Source organism: Myxine glutinosa, chromosome 14 (assembly GCF_964187855.1).
Source record: "Myxine glutinosa chromosome 14, kmMyxGlut1.1, whole genome shotgun sequence".
NCBI lineage: Eukaryota > Metazoa > Chordata > Myxini > Myxiniformes > Myxinidae > Myxine > Myxine glutinosa.
Genome location: NC_136274.1, coordinates 5,039,375 through 5,052,241, shown reverse-complemented (window position 1 = coordinate 5,052,241; position 12,867 = coordinate 5,039,375). Strand labels below are relative to the sequence as shown.

General features: G+C 41.8%; 1 long non-coding RNA gene across 1 annotated transcript in view; it reads left to right on the top strand.

Moving 5' to 3' along the window:
• The window catches only part of LOC137417191 (uncharacterized), a 38,402-nt gene extending 34,211 nt beyond the window's left edge, over positions 1–4,191 (top strand). The window contains exons 4-5 of the long non-coding RNA XR_013621454.1: positions 736–1,031; positions 3,439–4,191. This is a non-coding gene — a long non-coding RNA (uncharacterized LOC137417191). The remainder of the gene's footprint in view (positions 1–735; positions 1,032–3,438) is intronic.
• The last annotated feature ends 8,676 nt before the right edge of the window (positions 4,192–12,867 follow it).

The window sequence follows — 12,867 nt, the reverse complement described above, 5'->3', positions numbered from 1 at the left end:
GGGCCTTGGAGTCTTTTAGTTCTTTTAACTGGTGGACACGCAGTCCTGTTCAAAGATTGCCCATGAAACCCCCCACGCAAATCCCTCCTAAAGCACGAATCAAAGCCTTGAAAGCATACCCTTCCTTATGAAGGGACACACACACACACACACACACACACACACACACACACACACACACACACACACACACACACACACACACACACACACACACACACACACACACACACACACACACACACACACACACACACACACACACACACACACACACACAGTGTTTTATATGGTAGATTATCATGTAGGTATTTTATTGAGTGCAGGATTTTTTTTTCTGCACATTGTGTGATGTTCATTTATTATTTGGAAATGAATTCTCAGTTTTGTGATGAATGATTCATTATTTTTACTTTGGTTAGTGTGCTTGGCCAATAAGTCTTAGACTGAGGTGGATCAAGAAAAGAAGGTTGCCCTGGATCACCTGTCAACATTCAATATCAAGGATGAGGGCTTTGTGGGTTTTTTTTAAGGCCATGGGGCTTATCCTAAAGCCCTGGGGCTTATCCTAAAGCTTCCTGGATTATGAGAATGCTGTTCTCTCAGTAATGCTGGAGTGATGTGCTATTGTGTGCAGGATTAACAATGTTTATGAGGTTTTAAAAAGATATTTCCAATGTTTTTGAATCGCTACACTAATGGATTACTCTCGTTCATTTGTAACTTGTGCCATAGGCTGAGAGGCTGAGGGAGAACACAAGCTTCCATAGGTATTCAGCTCCAATTAACCTGCCAATTAGACTGAGGTTTCTGAGCCTCTTTGGCCTGGCAGCGGTACAACAGCTCCTGGACAGAGTGGCCATTGATGGGACTTGGCATCGTCACATCAAGAACGACCTCATAGTGAGGTTAATCCACCTTATCAGATCGATGATAGAAGGATAAATACCACCTTTGCAAAACGACACCCGTCTCACCCACCTGACCAACTGGAAACCTCAACACAGCAATGCCAGTGATCCCTGTTGGAGGTAAAAATGTAGTTATTTTGGGTGGTCGAGCCCCATGGGGCCCAGCCTACTGAGCCTTTTTACCCATAATGCACAGTCAAACAAGCCTTCAGTTTTCCATGTACCTGAATAATAGGTAGATGTACCAGTGGGATGCCTGTTTCACTTGAGATTTAAGTGGTAACACTGGTTTCCATGTTAACACACATCTTGCTCGCTGTGACTTCAGATACCGACATGATGTCACGTGATAGTCTATGCACATACTTTCCTTTAACTTTTCGTTCAATCAGTAATCATAGTCCGAGAGCTCGGGGGGGGGGGGGGGGGTTTATTTAAGTTTTATTTACTCCGAGGATCCGAGGAATGTTTCTGGGATAGAAATATCTGTAGAATTCAAAAATCCATTTCTGACAAAAATCTACTTTGACTTTTTTGGTTTTGCTCTTGAAGTGGGGGGCACCCTCTTCCCTCCCCCCCCCCTCATCCCCCTCCACCCCCAACTGCAATTTCACAATTTTGTGTCACCTCGTATTTCGGCTTTGTACAGTTTTGTCTTGGAAAGGTGTAAACTGTATTGATACATACTACTAAGGTATCATATGAGCACGTGTCATCTCCTGGTCCATTTTCAATGCTGGACTGCCTACTATTCCCAATATAATAGGATCAATAAGGTTATTTGTGATTATACCCCAAATTTGTTGGTGCCGCTCTTGAAAAATGTGTTTTAGCTACTTTTATATTTGTCTAGAATGTAAATATACTCATTTTAAATTGTGATAATGGTAAATTATAATGAACTAGAATCTTTCATCTGTAAACATTTGACATCATGCATACATATGTTTGTATGACATCTTGGGAGCAAGATCTTGGATTTCTTTTACTGATGGGTCGCGTCTAGACACCAGATTTGACGAGATTCACTTTGTGAATTAAAACCCTCAGAACTTTTGGTTAATAAAAGTCACGAATTGCATCTCGGGTATATAAAAGCAAGCCTGTAGGAAGATATGGCCGATATGTAGCTGTATGCAAATTCAAAGTTGATCTCTAGTCAAAATATATCTCAAATGGAAGTTACTACCAATCACACATCATCGTTATTAAAAGTCTGTTAGAGTAACATCATATGTTAGAGTAACACCATATGTTGGAGAAACATCACATGTTAGAGAAACATCATATGTTAGAGTAACATCATATGCTTCAATCACATTTGGATTTACATACCACATTACAAAGTGTAAATCTACTCACCATCCCCATTCATCACTCCCACTCATCATCTGATTCATTGGGAATAACAAGAATATTGGGGTGATGTAATTTTGGGAATAAAAATAATATGGGATGATGTAATTTAGGGACTAAAAAGAATATTGGGACGATGTAATTTTGGGAATAACAAGAATATGGGATGATGTAATTTTGGGAATAACAAGAATATGGGATGATGTAATTTTGGGAATAAAAAGAATATGGGGACGATGTAATTTTGGGAATAACAAGAATATGGGATGTAATTTTGGGAATATCAAGAATATGGGATGATGTAATTTTGGGAATAACAAGAATATGGGATGATGTAATTTTGGGAATAAAAATAATATGGGGAAGATGTAATTTTGGGAATAACAAGAATATGGGATGATGTAATTTTGGGAATAACAAGAATATGGGATGATGTAATTTTGGGAATAAAAAGAATATGGGGACGATGTAATTTTGGGAATAACAAGAATATGGGATGTAATTTTGGGAATATCAAGAATATGGGATGATGTAATTTTGCGAATAAAAATAATATGGGGAAGATGTAATTTTGGGAATAACAAGAATATGGGATGATGTAATTTTGCGAATAAAAAGAATATGAGGACAATGTAATTTTGGGAATAACAAGAATATGGGATGATGTAATTTTGGGAATAACAAGAATATGGGATGATGTAATTTTGGGAATAACAAGAATATGGGATGATGTAATTTTGGGAATAAAAATAATATGGGGACGATGTAATTTTGGGAATAACAAGAATATGGGATGATGTAATTTTGGGAATAAAAAGAATATGGGGACGATGTAATTTTGGGAATAACAAGAATATGGGATGATGTAATTTTGGGAATAAAAATAATATGGGGATGATGTAATTTTGGGTATAACAAGAATATGGGGATGATGGCATTTTGGGAATAACAAGAATATGGGGATGATGTAATTTTGGGAATAACAAGAATATGGGGATTAGGGTGGTCCACAGATATATGTAATATTCAATACTATTAAACATCCATGCTCCACAAGGCTGCCCTTGTTCCTATGCTTATAAAGATCATATGAACCAAATATGAGGTCAATTTCAACTTATTTAGAGGTTGCTCAAAAAATAACATTTTTAATTCATCCTGTTTTTTTCAGAGGGCAGAAACTCGCAGCTCTTCCACAGTTTGGTTGCTGGGCAAGTCTGAAAAGGAAATAATATGTGGGGGACTACCAACCAAAGGACACACATTGCAGAAAATGGTGTACCATCACATACAAGAACACCATACAGTTCGTGAAAGTGCCAAACTTAAGCCTCGGTCACAAATGGCCTGCGGCGTGTTGGCGGCGGCCGTAAGTCCCCAAAATTGCCATAACCGTGCGGTGGCCGCACGGTAGATACGGTAGCCGTGAGGCGATCGCACGGTTTTTTGCTCGTCGCAGGGGCTTACGATTTTTTTAATTTGACATTAAACTTTGTTTCGGAAATCGCAAGGCCGTAGGCCGCAACCCCACCGCATGTAGTATCGCAAGGTCACTGTACGGTTGCCGTGAGGTCACCTCACGGTTTTTACCCTGTCTGGTGTGCCATGATGCACGAAATGCAGATCGTCGGACGTGCTCCCCGTGAGACCCGTGAAGGAAAGCAACTCCGCACAGCACTCAAGTACTACCACTGCAGCGAAGCTGGCAGCGTACCCTGGCAAGAGGCGGCCCTGAACTACAACTACTAGGACTCTGAACTGTGTACTGTGATTGACTACTCGGACTTTGAACTGTGTACTGTGAGTGACTAGTGTTATGCTTTGTTTATATAGAGACAATAAAAATTATTGGTGAAGATGTCTATATGTCATATTATGAATAAAGAGTTTTCCATGTCATAATAATAAAGAGTTTTCCTTCTAAGTTTGTTCGTTCGTTTGTTTGTTTGTTTTTTAGTTTGTTTGTTTGTTACCACTCTACAGGCCACAGTTTTTTTAGATATCTTCTCGAAATTTTCAAGAAACATTCGCCTGTGGCCTTCCTGGAAACGATTAGATTTTGGTGATGATCCGGATCAGTATCCGGATTTGCCAGACGTTTGAACGTTTCGTTAACATTGCGAGATAGGCACTTTTTTCAGTTTGTTGCTCTTTCCTCTTCCATCACTTGTCAGACCTCTTTCTTATTCCATGTGCATATTAATCCTTTGGTTCCCTAGACTCGACGTATATTTCATCCTCATCTGGATCTTCTTCTGGATCTGACAGTAAATTTATTAACATTTCAAGGGTACGTTTTGGAATACAATCCTGATGTGAATATAACAGATATGATCCTAATATTTCAGGAGTATACACTCCGGTAAAGGTTCTTCGACATAAGTTCCGTTTTTAGCTTTACGACTGACGATCCGGATTTCGCGACCGGCTAAACGAGTGCCCCTCTAGTTAAGTCTTTTTTAATTTTATGTAATTTTTTGGGGGAAATTATAATATTTTCTTTTTAAGTTTTCAATATTTAGTATTTAAAATGATAATGATTGACTTTGAAAAGTTTTAGTTTCTAAAAGGCAATATGTATTTCATTTTAACCCATGACAACATAACAATTTACTCTAGTTTGAAAGAATTTTATTAACATCGCATCACATATAATTCATAAGAAAACCACAGAAGTCAGGTTCTCAGAGAATCAGGTAAACACACTAAGTTATTACTCGTCCTTGTGACCACCCTGCTTATCCTCCCCTATGTTAGGAAGCTGTATCACTGTCGTTGATGCCTCGTCCCGCTCTCCTGACCCCTGGTACTGCAGTAGTTTACTGCTAATGTACGCAGAGCCGCGCCTTGTATACACGATTGCCGTGCGGACCCCGTAACATTTGTGAACACTGCTGCCGCAGCCCGCAAAGCAGTACGATAAGTAAAAATCCCATCTACAAACCGCAGACCGCAGAACCGTGCGGCGGCAGCATCATATGTGACTAAGGCATTAGTGTACAAGCTGAGCGTGCATACTGGGAGAAAGCACGAATTCCAGTGCAGAGAGTAGATTCCTGTGAGCGCCAACTTTTGAAGTTGTATGATGCCTACAAACTGGTAAAGAAAAATAGAACCAAGACATTCGAAAACTATAGAGTGAAGGAGCAGATGTTCAAAGATGATCTTCAATCCCTCTTCGATATCTCACCAAATGATGCGCTTGAGAAAATGACGAACGAAGAAGACAAAGCATTCCTTATCATGCAGCGTGAGGATCCCTCAAGTTCACGGATGGGATCTGTGGACAACACTCTGGCAGTGAAGGAGAACAGAAAGCGTATCAGGCTTGAGAATGAAGATAAAAGAAAGAAGAAACATGCCGCTGAGACTCGAACAGCAATGCAATCTGTTCCATCAACATCGGCTGTGGTTGATGATGATGATGAGTCTGAGATTGAAAGCTCCGATTCAGGGGACAATGAATTCAAACTCCAAAGTCCATCCTCTGCCAAACAGGCGAAAAAGGCTCCCATCAAGGTGATCACTCCAGCAATAGCGGCAACTCTGGACAGAGTAAATCTCTCAGATCGGCGTGCTATGTTTGTGGCCAGTGCTTTTGCACAATCTCTTGGTCATACCAATGTAGACAAGTGCAAGCCAACAATAATAAATAATCTGAGGAATTGAAAATAGATAATTATCTATGAATTGATGTATGATGCTAAAAATTGTGTATCTTATTATTCATTATAATTTGTCAACATTTTGAGCAACCTCTAAATGTTGTCCGATCAAGCTCACATTTTCACCGCAAACTCCATTCTTCAATAGGAATAGGGGCAGACTTGTGGAGAAATGAAAATCCAATCTTCAAATTTTTGGACCACCCAAATGTGAATATACAGCGGGGATATACAGCGCCTGTCCATGTGCCCCTTCTTCATGCTCATCCCCTTCCATGTATGTCGACGGTATCCTTTCCCAGAACCTGGCATATACTCTGGGGTATCTGGTCACCATCAAACCACTTGATCTGGCAGAGCCCATCCATGAGAATCCAACCGTGTGTTTCAGGTAGCACTCCACATGGGTTCGGTAGTGATGCATGCTTCCATAGACATGTCCCAGAGTTCTCAGTATCTTGTATTTCAGAACATCCCTACATGGGGACATGCTACTTGGATTCACACCTTTAATATTGTCTCTAGAGGTTCATCATTCCTTTTGGGAGCACAGTGCTGCTGGAAGAATCCATATCGTACATCATCAACATTGTTCATGTGACCCTTTCCATACAGTGCAAACTTTTCCAGACCAGTGATGGAAACCTGTGAGATAACCGTGCTCTCACCCAAACAGAGAACATTTCATCATGGGCATCATTGTTTTCCAGTGTCTGAAGTGGCCTGCACTTCCCTTTATTCAGGAATGCTGCTGTAACATCAGATCCGGTGAATGCATTAAGTCCAGGAAGTGCATCAATCACATTTGGATTTGCATAGAAACAAATGGGGAGATGCTTATGCAACGCCTCGTGTTGGTACGACTCAGCCCAACATCCAATCATACCTTTGGGTTGCTGGACATATGATGCACATGATAAAGCAGTAATACCAGGACATGTGTCATTGCTCAGGACTGATATTTTAGATTGCGGCAGTACATCTACGATCTTGTGTAAGTGATGAATCATCCTCGTATCAGCTTCCTCATGCTGGCACATGGCACACCAGGGAAGGGACTTCTTATCGTTGGACCTCTGGGATTATCAGGTTTATGAATTTTGAGAGTTTTCCCTTTTTCCCCACAGTGATGTCAGGCTTTGAACTCACAGAGGGCACGTAAATCAAGGTTGTTGAAGGAACACAGCAGATAAATAATTCCATTGTATGGAAACTTATTGTGGAGCTGATGCCATAATTACTTCCAATCATCAGCAAGGCCATGATGTCCATCATCCAGTTGATATAAAATTCTTCAATTTTGAAGACTAAACCTTTAAAAAGCAACTCCTCCAGAGCAGCTTGATAGATCGAGTGGAAACTTCACATCCATGTTCCCCAATCCTTGCGAATACCGGGGTGTTTTTGAATAAATCAGAGGTCACATGTTTTGGCAGCCATGTTTGATTGAAGGAAAAAAAAAATTTAAAAATATTTATCTTGAACCGCTCCATTCATCGATGTGAAACTTCAAAATTATAAACGTCATCAAGGGGAATTCTTGTTTAAAATTTCAACGGGATTGGTCGCACGGTCTGGCAGACAGAATATTTCATATTTTGAAGAAGAAGAAACTCTACATTTTTATCTTCTCCAGCCGTGTGACGTTTCGGTATATCTATTAATTACGTACTGTTTGAACTCGGTGGCATCCTGTCTTTTAATTACGTACTATCGGATTGTACCTTTTGCCCCATTGGACTGCTGAGACCCATTAGACCTCTGAAGACCCTTTACGACCCCAAGACTCTTGAGACCACCAAGACCCCAAAATACCCCGAAGACTCTTAAATACTGGGAAGACCCAGAGGACCCAGAGGACCCAAAAGACCCCGAGGTCGCAAAATACCCAAAAGACCCCGAGGAATCAAAATAACCCGGAGCCTCGTCATGTTTTAAAAAATATTTAAAATGCAATTCTGTATCAGTTTTTTTAAAGAGGACCTCATTGGTCACGTGTCCGATGAAAGCGGGGATGTGTCAAAGCGGAGCACATTGTATCCCCGTCATAACTGCGCACAGTTATAAAGTAGTCCGTTGTAGGTGGCCCATCTAGATGTTTTGAGAAAGTTACTACCATGATGTTTCTTATGGTGTTGTGCAGCACATCACGCGTGGCTCAAGTAAGTTTATTATTTTATTTTAAAAATATGAAAACATCCTCTAATTGCCAGTCGTGAGATTTAGTTTTCATTTTTTCGCACAATCATTAAACGTTTGGATCCTTGGTTAAGAACAACCTCATCGACATGGGCATGGACATCGACATGGACATGGACATGGACATGGACAGTTGCAGCTGTGTGATATTTTATTTATTTGCTCCTTCTAGCAATTTCGCCTTGAAATCGCTTCGACTTTGCTTGTGCTTTATTTGACCCCTCGTAGTCACTGTTATCAAATATCCCGAGCATATTGGCGAGTTCGTAAGTTACAGTTTTGTGTGTGTAATTGAAAATTACTCCCGAGCTGTCTTATCTCCCGAATGAGAATTGGATAATGCAAGAATGGCTGCAATACGTGACGGGCAGCAGAGAGCACATGACGTCACAGTAAAGCTGAACACACAAGCAATGTGACCGTTAACCAGAGTGGCGGGTTCGGGTTCGCCCTGTAACCTGCATAACCGGCTCGACATGAAATCGTTCTATTAATGAGCACGTCCAACGGTATCGTGGTAGTGTTTCTGCTTCGATTAACACTTTCCAACTTTCACTTTCCACTGTCTTCCAAAAGAGTGCTAATTGGTTTCATTCGTCGTCAGATGGACTTTCAATCACACAACGTCTTGCAAAGACGAAACTTTATTCCTTCTAAACTGTGAAAAACAATGACACACACACACACACACACACACACACACACACACACACACACACACACACACACACACACACACACACACACACACACACACACACACACACACACACCAGGTTGGCATAGGCCCTACCTTGAAGGATCGACTACCCTGAACATGAAAACAAGACCATTTTCAAAGGCAAACAAACTCACGGTTTGTGGCCAAATATTTACAGCAGGAGCAATGATTGTTTAATCACAAGACCCAATAACAGTGGATCCAAATAAAGACCTGCACCTGTGTACACAAGTAAACTTAGTGAGGGAAAGCACATGTATGTGTACCTACCCTATCTACCTACCTACCTACATGAGCTTGAACATATTCCTCATGAGACCACCACTTTAACCCTCACAGAGCACCACCTTCCTGATTACTTCACCACTTTAACCCTCACAGAGCACCACCTTCCTGATTACTTCACTACTTTAACCCACACAGAGCACCACCTTCCTGATTACTTCACCACTTTAACCCACACAGAGCACCACATTCCTGATTGCTTCACCACTTTAACCCACACAGAGCACCACATTCCTGATTGCTTCACCACTTTAACCCACACAGAGCACCACATTCCTGATTGCTTCACCACTTTAACCCACACAGAGCACCACATTCCTGATTGCTTCACCACTTTAACCCACACAGAGCACCACATTCCTGATTGCTTCACTACTTTAACCCACACAGAGCACCACATTCCTGATTCCTTCACCACTTTAACCCTCACAGAGCACCACCTTCCTGATTACTTCACCACTTTAACCCACACAGAGCACCACAATCCTGATTACTTCACCACTTTAACCCACACAAGCACCACATTCCTGATTGCTTCACCACTTTAACCCACACAGAGCACCACATTCCTGATTGCTTCACCACTTTAACCCACACAGAGCACCACAATCCTGATTGCTTCACCACTTTAACCCACACAGAGCACCACATTCCTGATTGCTTCACCACTTTAACCCACACAGAGCACCACAATCCTGATTACTTCACCACTTTAACCCACACAGAGCACCACATTCCTGATTGCTTCACTACTTTAACCCACACAGAGCACCACATTCCTGATTGCTTCACTACTTTAACCCTCACAGAGCACCACATTCCTGATTGCTTCACCACTTTAACCCTCACAGAGCACCACATTCCTGATTACTTCACTACTTTAACCCACACAGAGCACCACATTCCTGATTGCTTCACCACTTTAACCCACACAGAGCACCACATTCCTGATTGCTTCACCACTTTAAGCCACACAGAGCACCACATTCCTGATTACTTCACTACTTTAACCCTCACAAAGCACCACATTCCTGATTACTTCACCACTTTAACCCACACAGAGCAAAACATTCCTGATTGCTTCACTACTTTAACCCACACAGAGCACCACATTCCTGAATGCTTCACTACTTTAACCCACACAGAGCACCACATTCCTGATTGCTTCACCACTTTAACCCACACAGAGCACCACATTCCTGATTGCTTCACCACTTTAACCCACACAGAGCACCACATTCCTGATTACTTCACTACTTTAACCCACACAGAGCACCACATTCCTGATTGCTTCACCACTTTAACCCACACAGAGCACCACATTCCTGATTGCTTCACTACTTTAACCCACACAGAGCACCACATTCCTGATTGCTTCACCACTTTAACCCACACAGAGCACCACATTCCTGATTGATTCACCACTTTAACCCACACAGAGCACCACATTCCTGATTGCTTCACCACTTTAACCCACACAGAGCACCACATTCCTGATTACTTCACCAATTTAACCCTCACAGAGCACCACATTCCTGATTGCTTCACTACTTTAACCCTCACAGAGCACCACATTCCTGATTACTTCACTACTTTAACCCTCACAGAGCACCACATCCCTGATTGCTTCACTACTTTAACCCTCACAGAGCACCACATACCTGATTACTTCACTACTTTAACCCTCACAGAGCACCACATCCCTGATTGCTTCACTACTTTAACCCTCACAGAGCACCACATCCCTGATTGCATCACTACTTTAACCCTCACAGAGCACCACATTCCTGATTACTTCACTACTTTAACCCTCACAGAGCACCACATTCCTGATTACTTCACCACTTTAACCCTCACAGAGCACCACATTCCTGATTGCTTCACTACTTTAACCCTCACAGAGCACCACATTCCTGATTACTTCACTACTTTAACCCTCACAGAGCACCACATTCCTGATTACTTCACTACTTTAACCCTCACAGAGCACCACATTCCTGATTGCTTCACTACTTTAACCCTCACAGAGCACCACATTCCTGATTACTTCACTACTTTAACCCTCACAGAGCACCACATTCCTGATTACTTCACTACTTTAACCCTCACAGAGCAACACATTCCTGATTACTTCACCACTTTAACCCTCACAGAGCACCACATTCCTGATTACTTCACTACTTTAACCCTCACAGAGCACCACATTCCTGATTACTTCACTACTTTAACCCTCACAGAGCACGACATTCCTGATTACTTCACCACTTTAACCCTCACAGAGCACCACATTCCTGATTACTTCACTACTTTAACCCTCACAGAGCACCACATTCCTGATTACTTCACCACTTTAACCCTCACAGAGCACCACATTCCTGATTGCTTCACGACTTTAACCCTCACAGAGCACGACATTCCTGATTACTTCACTACTTTAACCCTCACAGAGCACGACATTCCTGATTACTTCACTACTTTAACCCTCACAGAGCACCACATTCCTGATTACTTCACCACTTTAACCCTCACAGAGCACCACATTCCTGATTGCTTCACTACTTTAACCCTCACAGAGCACCACATTCCTGATTGCTTCACTACTTTAACTCTCACAGAGCACCACATTCCTGATTACTTCACTACTTTAACCCTCACAGAGCACCACATTCCTGATTACTTCACTACTTTAACCCTCACAGAGCACCACATTCCTGATTACTTCACTACTTTAACCCTCACAGAGCACCACATTCCTGATTACTTCACTACTTTAACCCTCACAGAGCACCACATTCCTGATTACTTCACTACTTTAACCCTCACAGAGCACCACATTCCTGATTACCTCACTACTTTAACCCTCACAGAGCACCACATTCCTGATTACTTCACTACTTTAACCCTCACAGAGCACCACATTCCTGATTACTTCACTACTTTAACCCTCACAGAGCACCACATTCCTGATTACTTCACTACTTTAACCCTCACAGAGCACCACATTCCTGATTACTTCACTACTTTAACCCTCACAGAGCACCACATTCCTGATTACTTCACTACTTTAACCCTCACAGAGCACCACATTCCTGATTGCTTCACTACTTTAACCCTCACAGAGCACCACATTCCTGATTACTTCACTACTTTAACCCTCACAGAGCACCACATTCCTGATTACTTCACTACTTTAACCCTCACAGAGCACCACATTCCTGATTACTTCACTACTTTAACCCTCACAGAGCACCACATTCCTGATTACTTCACTACTTTAACCCTCACAGAGCACCACATTCCTGATTACTTCACTACTTTAACCCTCACAGAGCACCACATTCCTGATTACTTCACTACTTTAACCCTCACAGAGCACCACATTCCTGATTACTTCACCACTTTAACCCTCACAGAGCACCACATTCCTGATTACTTCACTACTTTAACCCTCACAGAGCACCACATTCCTGATTACTTCACTACTTTAACCCTCACAGAGCACCACATTCCTGATTACTTCACTACTTTAACCCTCACAGAGCACCACATTCCTGATTACTTCACTACTTTAACCCTCACAGAGCACGACATTCCTGATTACTTCACTACTTTAACCCACACAGAGCACCACATTCCTGATTACTTCACTACTTTAACCCTCACAGAGCACGACATTCCTGATTACTTCACTACTTTAACCCACACAGAGCACCACATTCCTGATTACTTC